This window comes from Vulpes lagopus, chromosome 18, assembly GCF_018345385.1.
Source record: "Vulpes lagopus strain Blue_001 chromosome 18, ASM1834538v1, whole genome shotgun sequence".
Lineage (NCBI taxonomy): Eukaryota > Metazoa > Chordata > Mammalia > Carnivora > Canidae > Vulpes > Vulpes lagopus.
Window position 1 is genome coordinate 5,175,859 of NC_054841.1, and position 14,873 is coordinate 5,190,731.

Below are 14,873 nucleotides of genomic sequence, written 5' to 3' on the forward strand. Positions count from 1 at the left end.
AATTTTACTCATTGAGCCAGGCCTGCTCAGACATTAATCCAAATTACAATGGGACAAACTCTTCCAGTCATGATATAGAGATTTACAAACCACTGAGTTCCGCTGGTAAGGAACATTTTAAATTGGACAGTAATGCAGACAAATATAGGCACTGGGATAATAGAACAACAACAAAAAAAAAACCGAAGCCTAGACACATTAAGTTAGACTCTATCCTTAAAAACCATTTTGTGGTAAATATCAAGAGGCCAGATGAGGTGCTGCTGCAATTTAGAATAAGATTATCATTGGAAAGGAGAGAAAAGAGGTAAGAAACCATGGAATCTCAGTTAATTGGCTTGCAAGCATCCAACTCGGGTGATCTGTCATCGTCCCCATTTTGCGCGGGAATCTGTGATCCAGTATGGTTAAGTCACGTCCCTGAGATTACAACGCCAGTACCTGTAGTGGCCATCTACACAAGGAAAACGATGAATCCTCTAAAGAAAATGAATCCACGCAGAGAAGGTTTGTCACCATGGGGCCCAGAGGTGTCCTGCCCAGACTGCAGTGAGCCTCAGAAAGCTGTGGTCTAGTCTGTGGCACGTGAGCAAGGGCAGTGCTGACGGAAGCCAGTAGAGGTAAGAGGTCTGTGGGCATGTCCCTGAGGGTGGAGGCTGAGCCTGTTCCCCAGATCCTTGGCTCATAATAGGCATTTGGAATTTGTCATAAAGTGGACAAAGGAGATGACAGGTTAAGTCTCGAACAGGAGAAGCAAAAGTGGACAAAGGAGAGGACAGGTTAAGTCTCGAACAGGAGAAGCAAAGCAAAACACCGGCAGGTGGGAGTCTGTACGGGTGTGGGCGATGCAGCATCCATGGAGGACCACAGGCTTCTCCAGGGTCTGGGTGAAGTGGTCACCTAGCTCAGTGCTTTTCAAGCAGAGTGACATTTGGCAGTGTCTGGAGACATCTTTGGTGGTCACAGCTGGGTGGTGCTGCTGGCTGCATGTGGGCAGAGGTCAGGGATGCTGCTAAGCTGTCTGTAATGCATGGGACGGCCTCCCCCAAGAGAATCCTCCAGCCCAAACATCAGGAGTGCCAGGGTTGGAGAGCTCTGCCCTAGACTGTCCACCCCTCCATTCGGTTTTGTTCTCACTGAGTGACCTTCATCTCTGGGACGCTTTGCTTTTGTTGCCGGTGGTGCTACACAGCTGCTACGATTTCTACTGCCCCAGCTACTCATGTTCCTGATGACAATGGCCTCCATTCAACAGAGCCCTCGCCATGGTCAACATGCCACCTGCTTTCCACACGGTGTCTCATTCAACGCAACAGCAAGTCTACGAGGGACGTAACATTCTGCTCCCAATGTCTAGATGAGGAAACTGAATCTCAGAAATATGAAGCAGCGTATTTCAGGGGACTGCAGCTGGGCTAGGAGTCCACACACCGGCTCCGCGTCTATGCTCATCACCACCGCATCCGGCTGTCTCATCAAAACCTTCCCATGCTTCTTCCTGGACCCTGTGCGTTAACACCTATTCTCCACTAATCTCCGCCCCCTGCTCTGAGGATGGGATGCACGTGGCTACCTTACAACTATGGAAACTGAGGCTCAGAAAGGTCTGGCTCACCCCAAGCCGTTCGCGGAGCTGGGCTTCTGTTCTAAGTCTGTCTCTTCACCCTAACAGCTGAGATGAATCGGGCGCCCTGAGGCCTGTCCCCCTAGAAAAGGAGTGTTTATTGTGAATAAAGACCTTGGCATCCTGATCCATACCCTAATAGTTTTTGAGTCTAGATTGTTCCACTATGGAGTCCTAACAATCAAATTTCTGGACATTCAAGGCTACGAGTCAGATCCTGAGCCAGCCCAACAGGTCCAGGGTGACCCCCCTCCCCCGCCCCCATCACCCTGTGCCATCAGTCACCCCAGGACATCCACCCATGACAAAACACAGCAATTAACAAAGCCGAATGTCACCCAAACAACTGCAGAAAAAACACAAACGCCACCTTATAAATATTAGCACGTATACGTTTGACACTTTTGCAGATAGCAACAACTATACAGAAAAACTTCCACTCTCAGATTAAAGCCCCAGGGTGTCTTCAGGCGTGATGACCTAGAACAGGCGTCAATAGCTGCTGCATCCTTAACGTCTGTACTGACGATTCCGACTCAGAAGCGTTCCATGAAATGAGATGAACATTTTGATGGCGCTAAGAGCACGGACGTCCTTGAAACCGGCTCCTTTCATCAGTTCTGCTAGCTTAACTTCCACGCCTGGCCCGGTTTGAACTCCACTCTCAAGCAGCCAAACCCCGCGCAGCGCCGTCCCGCATGAGCGAAAGAAGCAGAAAGCTAATTGGTTTTTAAGCTGCTGATTCCCTGCATTCATCACTAAGACACAACAACCAGCTCCTGCTGGCGCGAGGGCCCGTGCGTGCCAAGGCGAAGAGTCAGCAGTCTTTTGTCTCCGTCTCCCTGACCACCGCTGGTAATTGGAAAAGCACCTCTAAATTCATCTTCCAGAAACAACGGAAGTTCAGTCGCATTGCTGAAGGGGTGCGTAGCCTGTAACTTCCTGGCAGATCGCTGGAGGCAGGCCAGAGACAACTTTCAGGAAGAAAGCAGGACTCGGGCACTGTAGGGACAGAAGGGACAGAAGACGTGTAGGTCCACGTTAACTATGGGCTCTGGGAAGCTGCACGTCGGAGAGGGTTCGCTTGCCCGAGCGAAATGCTCACACAGGGATAACGAGGGGAAGAGTGAGCTGGGCCTGTTAGACTGTTGTCGAGGTCAAGAGCATCAACCGTGCCTTGACTCCAGTTCACCGCAGGAACCCGGAGTTAAAAGCACGTTGGTATTTGGACTCTTCCGGTTCATTCGGCCAATGAATGCCGGGTATGGTTCAAGGCTGTGTGGGACAAGGATGATGGGGCCCCTGCTCTCCCAGGGCCATATCCCAAAGGGAAGCCAACCGAAAAGAAGGAGCCAACATCCTGGCCTCCTTCTAGATCAAATGTTCCAGGTCAACGAACCAAAGACTAACATCCTTCCGCTTCGGCCCGCGCTGCTTCAGACAGTCAAGGCTAAATCGATCCCACAAAGCGTAGCCCGACGGATGGGAAAGCAGTGGGGGCGCCTCAGAACTGCAGACGCGGACGGCGGCTTGCGTCGCCTCCACTTGGCCAGTCCGGCTATCACCCTCCGCGGGGCGACACTTTGCCGTCCATCATCCCTCAAAGCAGATGGAAATCCGCGGGGATCGCAATTACAATTTTGAAGTCTAAAGCACTTGTCCTGGGCTCTCCAGAGGAGACAAAGCCACGAGACAAGAATTAAAGCGAGGAAAGGACTTTGTAAAATGTAAATTCACCTGTGGGCGAGTTATGGGCGTGCACGGAGGGCAATGGCTGCTACGAGGCTTGTTTGAGGGTGCTGAGAAGTTTGCTCTAGGAGAGCGCCCAGGCTCGGTAGCTGACACGGTCGTCTAAATTCCATGCAAGACAAGAAAAAGAAATTATAAATAAATAAATAAATAAGTAAATAAGTAAATAAATAAATTCCATGCAAGAGCCCCTCAAGCAGCTCCGACAGCCTCTTGACCTCACGTCTACAGGGCAGGGCCGGCATCGCCAACGCTTCCTCTCAAGTGGGAAAAGCTCACTGCGTCTTCGGTTGGCTGCTGGAGTGGTGGGGGCTCGGGTGGGCGCCCCCGGGTGCCCTGCGCCACCCTGATCCCGGCCACTCCTGCCGTGGCAGTGCGGGCTGTGCCTCCCCCCGGGCCTGCGCCCTCGGACGAGCTATCCGTGCCCCGTCCCCCCCGGCCCCCCGGGACAGGATCCCACGCGTGGCTTTGGTGAGTTGTCGGGCACTACACACACGATGATCACTGTCCTTCCAGAGCTCTCATTTGGGAAACACAACGACTTCATGAGTTAATCAAGTGCCACCAAGGGCCACCAAGGCGCCAACCAGCCAATTCCTCTTTCTGTGTTTTCTCGTTCTGTGAAGATGTCCCAGAGTCGGGGGCACCGGCCGGCTTGGGCCAAGTCAGGTTCCAGCATCCCTGTTGTTCGGTTGACAAGAGGACTTCACATGGTCTTTAAATTAGTTGCCGCCGTTTAAAAATCAGGAGAATTGGGATCCCTGGGTGGCGCAGCGGTTTGGCGCCTGCCTTTGGCCCAGGGCGCGATCCTGGAGACCCGGGATCGAGTCCCACGTCGGGCTCCCGGTGCATGGAGCCTGCTTCTCCCTCCGCCTGTGTCTCTGCCTCTCTCTCTGTGACTATCATAAGTAAATAAATAAAAATTAAAAGAAAAAAAATCAGGAGAATTTACTTCCCCGACTCCGTCTCGGCTTCTGCAGAAAAAGAAGACAAGTGCGCACCGGCCGCTGGCGGCCGCGGAGCCGGGAGCGCCACCCGCACCCCACCTCCGGCTGCTGAGGGCCAGTGACTCGCCGGTCCCCAAGGGCCCAGGCTTTGCAGCCCCCTCCCTACGTGTCAATAGACATGCTTGACCTACAACGTACCCACAGTCTTGGGGCGCCTGACGTGAGCGGTCGCCGCCATGGGCCAGCAAGTCGGGTTCTGGGGCGCAGGGACACGAATCTGACCAAGTGGAGCCTCGGGGGGTCTCAGCACCCCGAAGCCTCGGTTCCCAGTCGGCAGGGATCCCGGGCTCAGACCCTGGCCCTTGTGCCGCCCCCGCTCCGGGGCCAGAGGCCGCTCCCGGCGTGACGGACTCTGTGAGCCCAGAGGCCTTGGGAGCCTGAGCCTCTTGGGGTCCAAATCGGTGTCGGCTCAGTAACCCCGCGAGCTGCCGGCTTGCGCCCCGGGGCCCGGCGGCCTTCGTAGCCAGATGAGCCGGCGGGAGCCTCCGCCAGCCCAGCGGCCTGTGGAAAGGTCCAGCGCCCCGCAGGAGGCCGGCGGCGCCGGGCGGGAGCACACGCGATCCCCTGGGGTCCCGATGCTCGCGCAGGTCCTCACGTGGGACCCACGGAGCGCCTGTGACGGCGACCGTCGGGACGACTGAGCGGCCCCTCTGTCAGCCGCTGGGCCCGAGAGCGCACAGTCGGGCCGGAGGACGTCACCACGGAGGGCGGGTGCTGAAGGGGCCGCTTCTTGGCAGCGTTCTGTGCAGCTACGATTATTTTCGACAGAAAAGAAATTCAAAACAAAACCAAAGTCCGTGTGGGGGTCTCTGCGTCCAGGCGCCCGGTTGCAGGTTGATTTCATGTCTGGATCATTCTCCCAACCCTGCAGATGCTGCACGGCGCTCACACGCGTGGAGCCCAGCCTGCTCTGTGACTCACACACATTCACCTCACACACCCACACACACCCACACACCACAGTCACACACGTTTACCTCACACACACCCACACACCCACACACCACAGTCACACACGTTTACCTCACACGCACCACACACACCCACACACCACAGTCACACACGTTTACCTCACACATACACCATACACAGCACCACACACCACAGACACACACACACACAGTTACCTCACACACACGCCACACACAGCACCATACACCACATACACACATTCACCTTACACACCACACACACCCACACACCACAGACACACACATTTATCTCACACACACCACACACACCAACATACCACATACACGTTTACCTCACACACACACACCACACACCACAGACACACACATTCACCTCACACACACCACACACACCCACACCACATGCGCATTCACCTCACACACACACCCCATACATAGCACCATACACCACAGACACACACACGCACCTCACACGCACCACACACACCTCACACACAACCTACAACACACCCAACACGTGTGCTCCATCGTACCACACGTGCCACACACACCACACACGCACACAGCACACACACACACACACACACACACATACCACACACACACACTCCACGCAACGCGCACAGCACGCTCCAAGGTCTCGGTGTGCACACGGAGCTCCCTGGAGGTTGGAGGAGAGTCCCAGGACCTTTGGTTTGCGGACACAGCCCCGTAGGCCATGTCGGAGCCCTTTCGCGGCGCTGCTGGCCGTGCCTCTGCGCCCTTCCTCTCCGTCCTCTCCCTCCCTCGCCCACCTTCCAAACCAACCAACCAACCAACAAAAACCAAAACGAAAGCAAGTGGATTCTCCCTTCCTAAGCAGAGCAGGCCCGCTCCAGCGTGGTCGGGGTCTCCCTTCCCGCCACCGGCAGCTGGGGGGGGCGCCCCGTCAGCTCGGCTCCACCCTCAGGAGAAGTACGAGAGGAGCCGCTCCTCAGAGTCGTCACCCTCCGGGGCCAGGAACCCCGCTTTTCCTGCCAGCCCCCCACATCCAGAGCCCCGAGTCTGCTTTCCAAGCTGCGGCCCCCCCCTCCCCCCACAGATGCCAAGCGCAGGCCTGAGGACCCCAACGTGGAGGGGGCCGGCGCCCACAGGCACGGAGGACAAAGCCGCGCGTCCTGCGTCCTCGGTCACCCTCGACGGGGAGCTTCCTTCCAGATGAGCGGCGTCCCTCCCCGCGGCCAGAGGAACGATCCTGACGTTTAATTCCGTAGACGACGCGTTCTGGACCGTGCGGATGAGGCCAGAGCCACTGTGGGCAAGGAAAGGCTGAAGCCCTGTCAGCCGCCCGGATGCCGCTTACGCTGCGTTACCCCGGCCCGCGGCCTTCGGAGTTTCAGACACGGAGGACGTGAAGAAGCGTCAGACGCCCGTGACGTCCGACACCATAGACAACCAAACGCGTCCACTTTGAACGCTCGGCTCCTGGAACCGGGTGAAACTGTTGCGTCCAGGGATGGCACAACCGCTCACTCGCATTCGTTCATTCGGAAGCCGTCGGGCATTGATCCCGTCCCCGGGGAGGGAACAAACAGGCCGAAGGTGACACGGAGAGGACCCTTGCCCTAGGGGAGCTGCGTTCTAGAAACACGTGTTGTCGGCAGACCCCGAGCGCTCTTCGGGGCCGAGGGCCCAGCCGCCTTCACATGCAGAGGAAAATTACGCTGACGGAGGGCTGGGGGGGAAAGGGGGCTTCGGTTTTCATCAGGGAAGTCAGGAAGGCCCCGGAGAAGGGAGGGTTGAAGGGAGATTTGCCGGGGCTGCAAGAACAGCCATCCTACTTTCCACTTCCAGAACATTCCACGGGAAGGGAACACGGAGGCACGGGGAGGCGATACGTTTCCTTTGCCCTCACAGGGCCTCCGGCAGGGCCTAAGCATGAAGCCGACCCGAGGCAGAGGAACAGGAGGCTCGTGTGCAGCGCAGGTGCCCGCCCCAGAGGGGAGACGGGCCCGGCCCGAGCGTCTCCAGGCCAAGCTGAGCGAAGAGGGAAGCCCCGGTGCAAAGCAGCGATAGACTCAGGAGACGGCAGGCAGACTGGAGTGATCTTAGCAAGGCCTGTGTGGGCGGATTTCTCTTGGCCTCGACGACCCGTCCTTGGTGACAGGAACGTCACTCTCTCCCTGGTCCCTGGAGCCCATCATCCGTGCAGGCTCTCACCTCCCACTTTCAGGACGATAGGGAGAGGTCAGACTGCTCTTCTGCTCTTCTTCAACTGCCTTCGCCTCAAAAGAATCCGCTTGCCAAGGTGGCGTCATTTGGGGTGACACATTCCGCTGCCCTTCAGAGTCCAAAGTCCCTGAGGCACCAGCCTGCCTGGCAGGTGAGGAGCAGCAAGGGGCCATGTGATGGGAGCAGGGTGGAAGGGATGGTGGTGGCCCGACGTCTGAGAGGAGAAAGCAGGGTGGGCGCACCAGCCCTCGTGGGGCCCGGAGGGTCCTGCGTGGGGCCTGGTGGCGCTCTGAGGGGAGGTGTGATGCCACAGCAGCGGCCTGTGTTGGGGTGCGGGCTGCGGAGACAGGCGGGGGGGCCAGTTCTGGGAATATTCTCACGTAGAGCCAACAGGATCTGCTGATGACTACATGCAGCTGTGAGAGAAAGAGGATGATCCCCTCCGCCCCCCAAGGTGTTTGGCTGGAGCACCTAGAAGAGGATCCCATTAACTGCGGTGGGAAGGCAAGGAAAACGGGAACGGATGAAGGGGCTCCAGAGTTCTGCTTTGGACAAGTTAGGTTTGCCCGTCAGGTTTGCCGTGATGGGGACGGAAGGTGGGCAGGTGGGCGAAGGAGTCTCCTGTCTGCACACGCACACTTGGGAGACATCTTGCACTAGCGGCGCATTGAAAATGTTGGTACCCCCCGAGGCAGAAGACACGGAGAGGAAAAGACCAAGGACTGCGCCCTGGGACCCCGACTCTCACTAGGAGGTCAGGAGAGCAGCCCGGTAGACCAAGGGGCAGCCCTGAGTGGGGAGAGGCCTGGAGGGGTGGGGTATCCTGGGTACAAGGAGTATTAGCTTCTCCCTGCTGCTGGAACACATTGTCACAAACCGAGTGGCCTAAAGCAACACCCATGTGTTCTCTTACAGCCCTGGACGTCCGAAGTCTAAAATGAGTCAGCAGAACCACGCCCCTTCTGGAGGCTCCAGAGCAGGATCTGTCTCCTGGCCTCCCCCAGCTTCCCGGGGCGCCGGCATGCCTTAGCTCGGGCCCCTTCCTCCGTCAAAGCCAGCAGTGCGGCACCCACCCACCTCTCTCTGCTCCCGTCACCACATGTCCCTTTCTCTGGCTGGGCCCCTCCGGCCTTGTTCTTACAAGGATCCTTGCGGCCACACGGGGCCCACCCAGAGACGAGGGCCATCTCCCCGTCTCAACATCCTTGCCTTCACCGTCTGCAAAGTCCCCTTCGCCATGTAACCTATTTGCACAAGCGGAGGAAGTGCATGAGAGAAGCGTGACTGAGGCACCTGGGCAGCTCAGTCTATGAGGCGTCTGACTCTTGATTTTGGCTCAGGATCATGAGATCGAGCCCCACGTTGGGTTCTCTGCTGTGCATGGAGTCTGCCGGAAATTCTCTCTCTCCCTCTCCACCTGCACCTCCCCAATTCGTGCATGCACGCTCTGCAAAAAAAAAGAAAAGAAAAAAAAAGGAGCAAGCGGCCAACAGTATCAAATGCCCCAAAAGGTCGAGTAAGGTGAGTCCTGGGAACTGAACATGGATCCATGAGTTTGGAGTCACCTTTGACCTCGGCAAGAGCAAGAATAGACCAGCTTCTGCGGAAAAGCAGGACATTCCCAAACCGTCCTCAGCACTGGACAACGTCGAGCATCATCCTTCTCAAGTTCTCGGCGTATCCTCTGGTTAGCATATAATTAGATGTGATCTAACTATGCCACCGAATCCATACTGTTCCCTAACGCTAGCCCCATTTGAGAAATACAAAAATGTAAAATAATGTAAAATAATACCTCCTGACCTGTCCTATGCCAGAAGATCAAGGGAAGCCATTTTTTTTTTAAGGATGATTTAATTTTGGAGCCGGCAAAAGAAATCTAGAAAGCGAAATTCAGATTTGTAGGATTTCAGTGATGCTAAATAATTCTATTCTAAGAAACAATTGCTATATACCTGACTGCAAATAATAATAAAATAGTTAACATTTACTCTGCACCTACTATATCCCAGGCAATGTGTTATTTTTAGGCACTTGACACGGATTATTGCATTTATTCTTCACAATAATAACATTAGGGAGGTACTATTGCTAGGTTCAAATTACAGATGAGAAAAGAAAAACTCACAGAGGGTGAGTGGCCCGCTGACGGCCACACAGCTGGGAAGGTGAAATCATTTTTCTGACCTGGCAGGCTGTCTCCTGCGGCCAAATGGCAGCTGCAAGCTCGGGAAGTAGGGACAAATGGAATACAGTCCATAAACCATCAGGATTTATCGTAGACACTTGATCCTCCAAGATTTCTTTCCCAACAACATAAAGATAGATCACCTTTCCTGTTGCACTAGCTATATGTACTACCGAAAGAAATTATGTAGAGCGATAGAAATCCTCCAAATTGGCTCCTTTGGCTCTCCAGCCCCCAAATGAACCACCATCAATAGGTTGGAGTACACAGACCCAGATTTCTCCCCCCAGATGCTTGTTTCTGGACTCCAGATGAACTGTAATAAAGCTTTTATTTATGATCTATTTATTTTCCAAACGCTTCTTCTTGTATAAGCAGGACAACGAAGAGGTTATAGTGATAACATTCTCGAAAGTTCCAGAACACCTGGTCCACTTTTGCACAATAGTCAAATTCCCATGTGTGGACCCTGCCTCTTCCCTTCTCATAAACATTCCAAATGATTTTAAGAATACCCCCCTGTGCCTCCTTTGTCCCCAGATGCCTCACGCCTGTGGCCAAGTCCATGAGCAATTCTGAATTGTTCATTCAATATAAGTACATACACTCTGTGTTCATACCAAAGTTCAAAGTATAATGATCTGTATAAAAAAAAAATTGTTTGCCTAACAGACTAACTAGGCGTGTTTGAAAATGGACACTCCTTTGCAACCCATCGGTTGAAATCAGTGACAGCAATCATGCCTTAAGCAAAAAGAGCTGGCCTGTTTACATACTTTTTTGGAACAAGTTATCTTTATGACACTTGGGGAAGTCCAATTAATCATTAAGAGTGGATTAAATCTCGGTTTCTGTGCCGGTTGCTATCGTGCCCCGGAGCAATATAAATAAATACAGAACAACCAGCCATGCAGAAGAAAAACCCGCTGCCTCCTCTCTGATCCTAACATTGGACAAAGTAGTGTTTAACTTTCGGCTCCGTTCCTTGGGATTGAGCTGATTACGGCAGCCCGGGTACTTGGGGAGTACCACGGGGCCTTAGTACTGCCCCGGTACCATAGAGCACTACCTAGTCTATGTTCCACTCTCTCTAACTCCGAGCAGGCCCAGTCCGTTTTGGGAAAGGCCACATCCAGTGCACAAGCTGGAAATCCTGGGCACTGGATTACTTTTATTTTTTTTTATAATAAATTTATTTTTTTATTGGTGTTCAATTCGCCAACATACAGAATAACAACACCCAGTGCTCATCCCGTCTTTAGAAAGGCCCTCTGAGCAACCTATTTTCCAACAGGGGAGACAACTGAGTTCGTTACAAATACGTACAGCATGAACAAACAATTTTTGTGTGAGTTAAAAAAAGTTTCGGGAAGGTTTCTTGAAATGAAGAGGTCAAAGATACCGTTTGGGTAAATATCACTGTAGAGCAGCAGAGGAAAACACCATGACATTTACTTAAGACTCTAGGATATAAAAATCAACTTCACCCTTCCTGAATGCTACAGAGGCTCTGAAAAAGAATAGTTAAAGGGCGCCTGGGTGGCTCACTCTGTTAAGCATCTGACTCTTGATTGCGGCTCAGGTCACGATCTCAGGGTCGTGAGATCGAGCTCTGCATCGGGCTCTGAGCTGAGCGTGGAGCTGCTTAAGATTCTCTCTCTCTTCCTCTCCCTCTCTCTCTCTCACTAAAAAAATTAAAAATGAAAAAGAAAAAGAATAGTTAAGGGCTATGGACTCCAACATCCAGTGAGGCCACAAAGAGCTGTCAAGGCCCCTCTCTGTCCGAGGCACTTGGGTACAAGGGCCAGCAAAACAAAGATCTCCTGTCTTTGAACATCATAGGTAGATAGGTAGACAGACAGATGGAAGACAGATCGGTCAACCCTCATGTGGCAATAAATACACAGATGAAAGGAGCCAATTACACAGTATTTAAGGTAGAGATGCCCTGAATCACAGTTCCCATCACTTGAGCAAGTTTCTTAGCTCTTCTGTTTCTTTCTGTGAACAGGGGATTATGACACTGCCCCCTCCCGAGGCTCTCTGGACGCTGCGAGAGAGAACTCACACCAAGTGCTTAGCATGCTCAGCTCGCACCCGCTTCCTGATGCAGACCTGCTGACAATTCCGGCCTTCTCGCACCATTTCACTATTGAACTCTTTTCCCACTTGGGAGCTTCAAACACTGATGTGCTTACCACGTGCCTTGGAATGATTCTGCACTCAAGTTAGGGGGTCAGGGTACTATGAAGTGCTAAGGCTCGTGACACTTCACTCTGGAAGCACTGAGTAGTCAGAAGGATTTTTGAAAAGATGGCAGTAGCACCTGCTGGCCTACCTCGTTCCCTGCTGCCCTGCAAAACCCTCACCTATCTTTAAGTTTCAAACTAGTTTTATATTGGCCATGTATCTATCGCTGTTTAAATCTATTCCATTTCTTTTTTTTTAAGATTTTATTTATTTATTCATGAAGACACAGAGAGAGAGGCAGAGACACAGGCAGAGGGAGAAGCAGGCTCCCTGCAGGGAGCCCGATGCAGGACTCGATCCCAGGACCCCGGGATCACACACTGAGCCAAAGCCAGATGCTCAACCAATGAACCACCCAGGTGTTCCTAAATCCATCACATTTCTGAGTGGTATTATAGATCCTATCTGTCCCACACAAAACCTATGCCTACGTGGTCAAAACCATGCCCCGGAGCCCCGAGGGAAGGCTGGTAGCCAAGTGGGCTGAGTAGAAGGTACTAGAACATTTGTTTTCGGCAGCCAAGCACTAGAATGGCCTTCCCAGTCATTCCCTTTTGTGTGGTATGCACCATCCATATACTTGGCCAGGGCCCTTCTCTACTTTGAGCCACTTTGGCTGATCAAAAGCTGGTGACATGGAAGCACCAAGGAACACCACACCGCCTTAAACGCTAAGATGACGATGCTAGAGGGTTGTGAGAACCTTCAAGGAACCCGCTGGGCAGGCAGCACTGCTGAAACGAAGCCCTGACTTTCCAGATTCTTCCAGAAACTGTCAGACATGCCAGCTGCCTTGGGATCGAGGCCAGCCTACATGAGGGCTCCAAATACTGCCACTCACCCAGATCTTTTAAAGCCATTCACAGGGACGCCTGGGTGGCTCAGCGGTTAAGCACTAAGCCTTCAGCCCATAGAGTGATCCTGGAGTCCCAGGATCGAGTCCCGCATCGGCTCCCGGCATGGAACCTGCTTCTCCCTCTGCCTGTGTCTCTGCCTCTCTCTCCATCTCTGTGTCTCTCATGAATAAATAAATAAAATCTTAAAAAAAAAAAAAAAGCCATCCACAGGCACAACTAGGCTGGCAGCCTGGCCCGGGAATGCTGCTGCCACATGGGCTGCCTCACAGCCTTGAGGATGGCTTTTCTTCATGATCCACTCATAAATGTTCTCCTTTCCCCAGTCAGTGGGGCTGCCTGGACACTCTCGAGGGAAGATGACCTTCTGGGGTGTCCCCACCACCCCCACCTGCTCAAACAGGGCCCCTCAGAGGCTCCAAAGGGACACATCTTTCACGGGCAGGCCCCCTAGTGGGTCCCGAGATGGCTGCGTCCCAAAATCACTCCCAGGAACATCTGCCAAGAGTAAGCATAACAATCTTTAGTGCAACCTCCCACCTCAGGAGCAAAGTTTAGGAAATCTGCTTTTCCTCCTGCCAGTCTCCTTCATCCATGTCCCTCTCCCCCCCAACCCCTCATTCTGGGCACTCCCCTCTCACATCCCCCTCTCTCCCCTTAATCCCCTACCTTTCCCCTCATAGTGCACCTCGGTTCCCCTCTCCAGCCTCTCCCGTTGGCCTTATATCACCTTTAACACATTTGTTTTTAATCGGTAGTTCAAATTTCTAATCACAAATTTATAACATAAATAGCAGCAGAACTTTCCAGCTGCATGCGTGTTGGAGCAATAAATGCAAAATTACCAGAGAAGGCACTAAATAGGTGGTGATTGTTCAAGCAGAAAAACTCATTTAAATGATTTAAAAGAAGTTATTAGAACACACTATTTTCCCAGTGACCTTCAAATAGTTATCTTCTCCCATATAGTACACAGATTGTAATAGAAACCCCAGACACAGATCCAACCATCTAGCTAACAAATGCATTACTGCGGGTACATGAGGCTCTTTTAAAAAGTGAATTTAGTTCTTTGTATCATTGAAAATGGGGGGAAAAAAAGGCATCCACACTCTGCACAAGGATGTGAATCCAGAGAGCTACACGAAGCAAACGTGAGGGAGAGAAGGCCTGGCAGGTGGAAAGCACTTTTGTGGACCCAGAGAGAAACCCATCCCAAGCTGCTGGAAGACACGCTCAGACCAAACAAAAGCCAGCTCTCCATCAACCTATGGGAAACCCCATCACAGCTTCCTCCTCACACTCTGTTTTCTCCTCGAGTTGCCTGGAGGGGTTCCTCCTCTCCCCCCCCCCCATCTTCCAAATAAATCTATTCACAATCATCAAACAAGAAAATTCTATTAAAATTACATTGCAATTTTGGAAAAAAAAAAAAGTAAAAACAGAATAGAGCGATTGGCTGGGATGTTGTAAAACCGTAAACCTGTAAACCTTAAAAAAAAAAAAAATCAGTGACCTGCAAATGATTTGAATCCCCTCTTAGCTCTCTGAACTTGTATTTTATGTTGCATCTAGCTGGAAACACCAACCCAACTCCTCCCAGAGACCATCAAAATTATTAGTTTCCATGAAAAAGCATGCACAGAGGTGCAACCGGCACAAGAGGCAGGGCCTGTGACCAGTCCCGCGGTGTGCCCCCCAACCCCTTTCTCCCACCCCGCTGCGGATGTTTGGGGAAGGGCATTGCAAGGGTGCTATTCTGTATGCTGGCAAATTAAACACCAATAAAAAAAATAAATTTATTATTTAAAAAAAAGAAAGAAAGAAAGAAAGACATCCAAATACTAAAAAAAAATAAAGCTCTGGGAAAGACCAAAGCTGGACTGCAGCCCCCCCACCCCGCCCCACCCTCCTTGCCCTCCGCGCCCTGCTCCTCCCCTGCTCCACTCAGCCCTGCGCCCTGTCCGCCTCCCCACTTCTCCTCTCCACTCCCACCCCCACCCGTGTCCTGGGCTCCCTGCCATTCTCACGCCCACGGGCCTCTCCAGGGCTCCCTCC

General features: G+C 52.7%; 1 long non-coding RNA gene across 2 annotated transcripts in view; it reads right to left on the minus strand.

The window, feature by feature from the left end:
- Positions 1-1,855: 1,855 nt before the first annotated feature.
- The window catches only part of LOC121478259, a 36,410-nt gene continuing 23,392 nt past the window's right edge, over positions 1,856-14,873 (minus strand). For both annotated transcript variants that reach the window (XR_005984443.1, XR_005984442.1), the window contains exon 3: positions 1,856-3,475. This is a non-coding gene — a long non-coding RNA (uncharacterized LOC121478259). The remainder of the gene's footprint in view (positions 3,476-14,873) is intronic.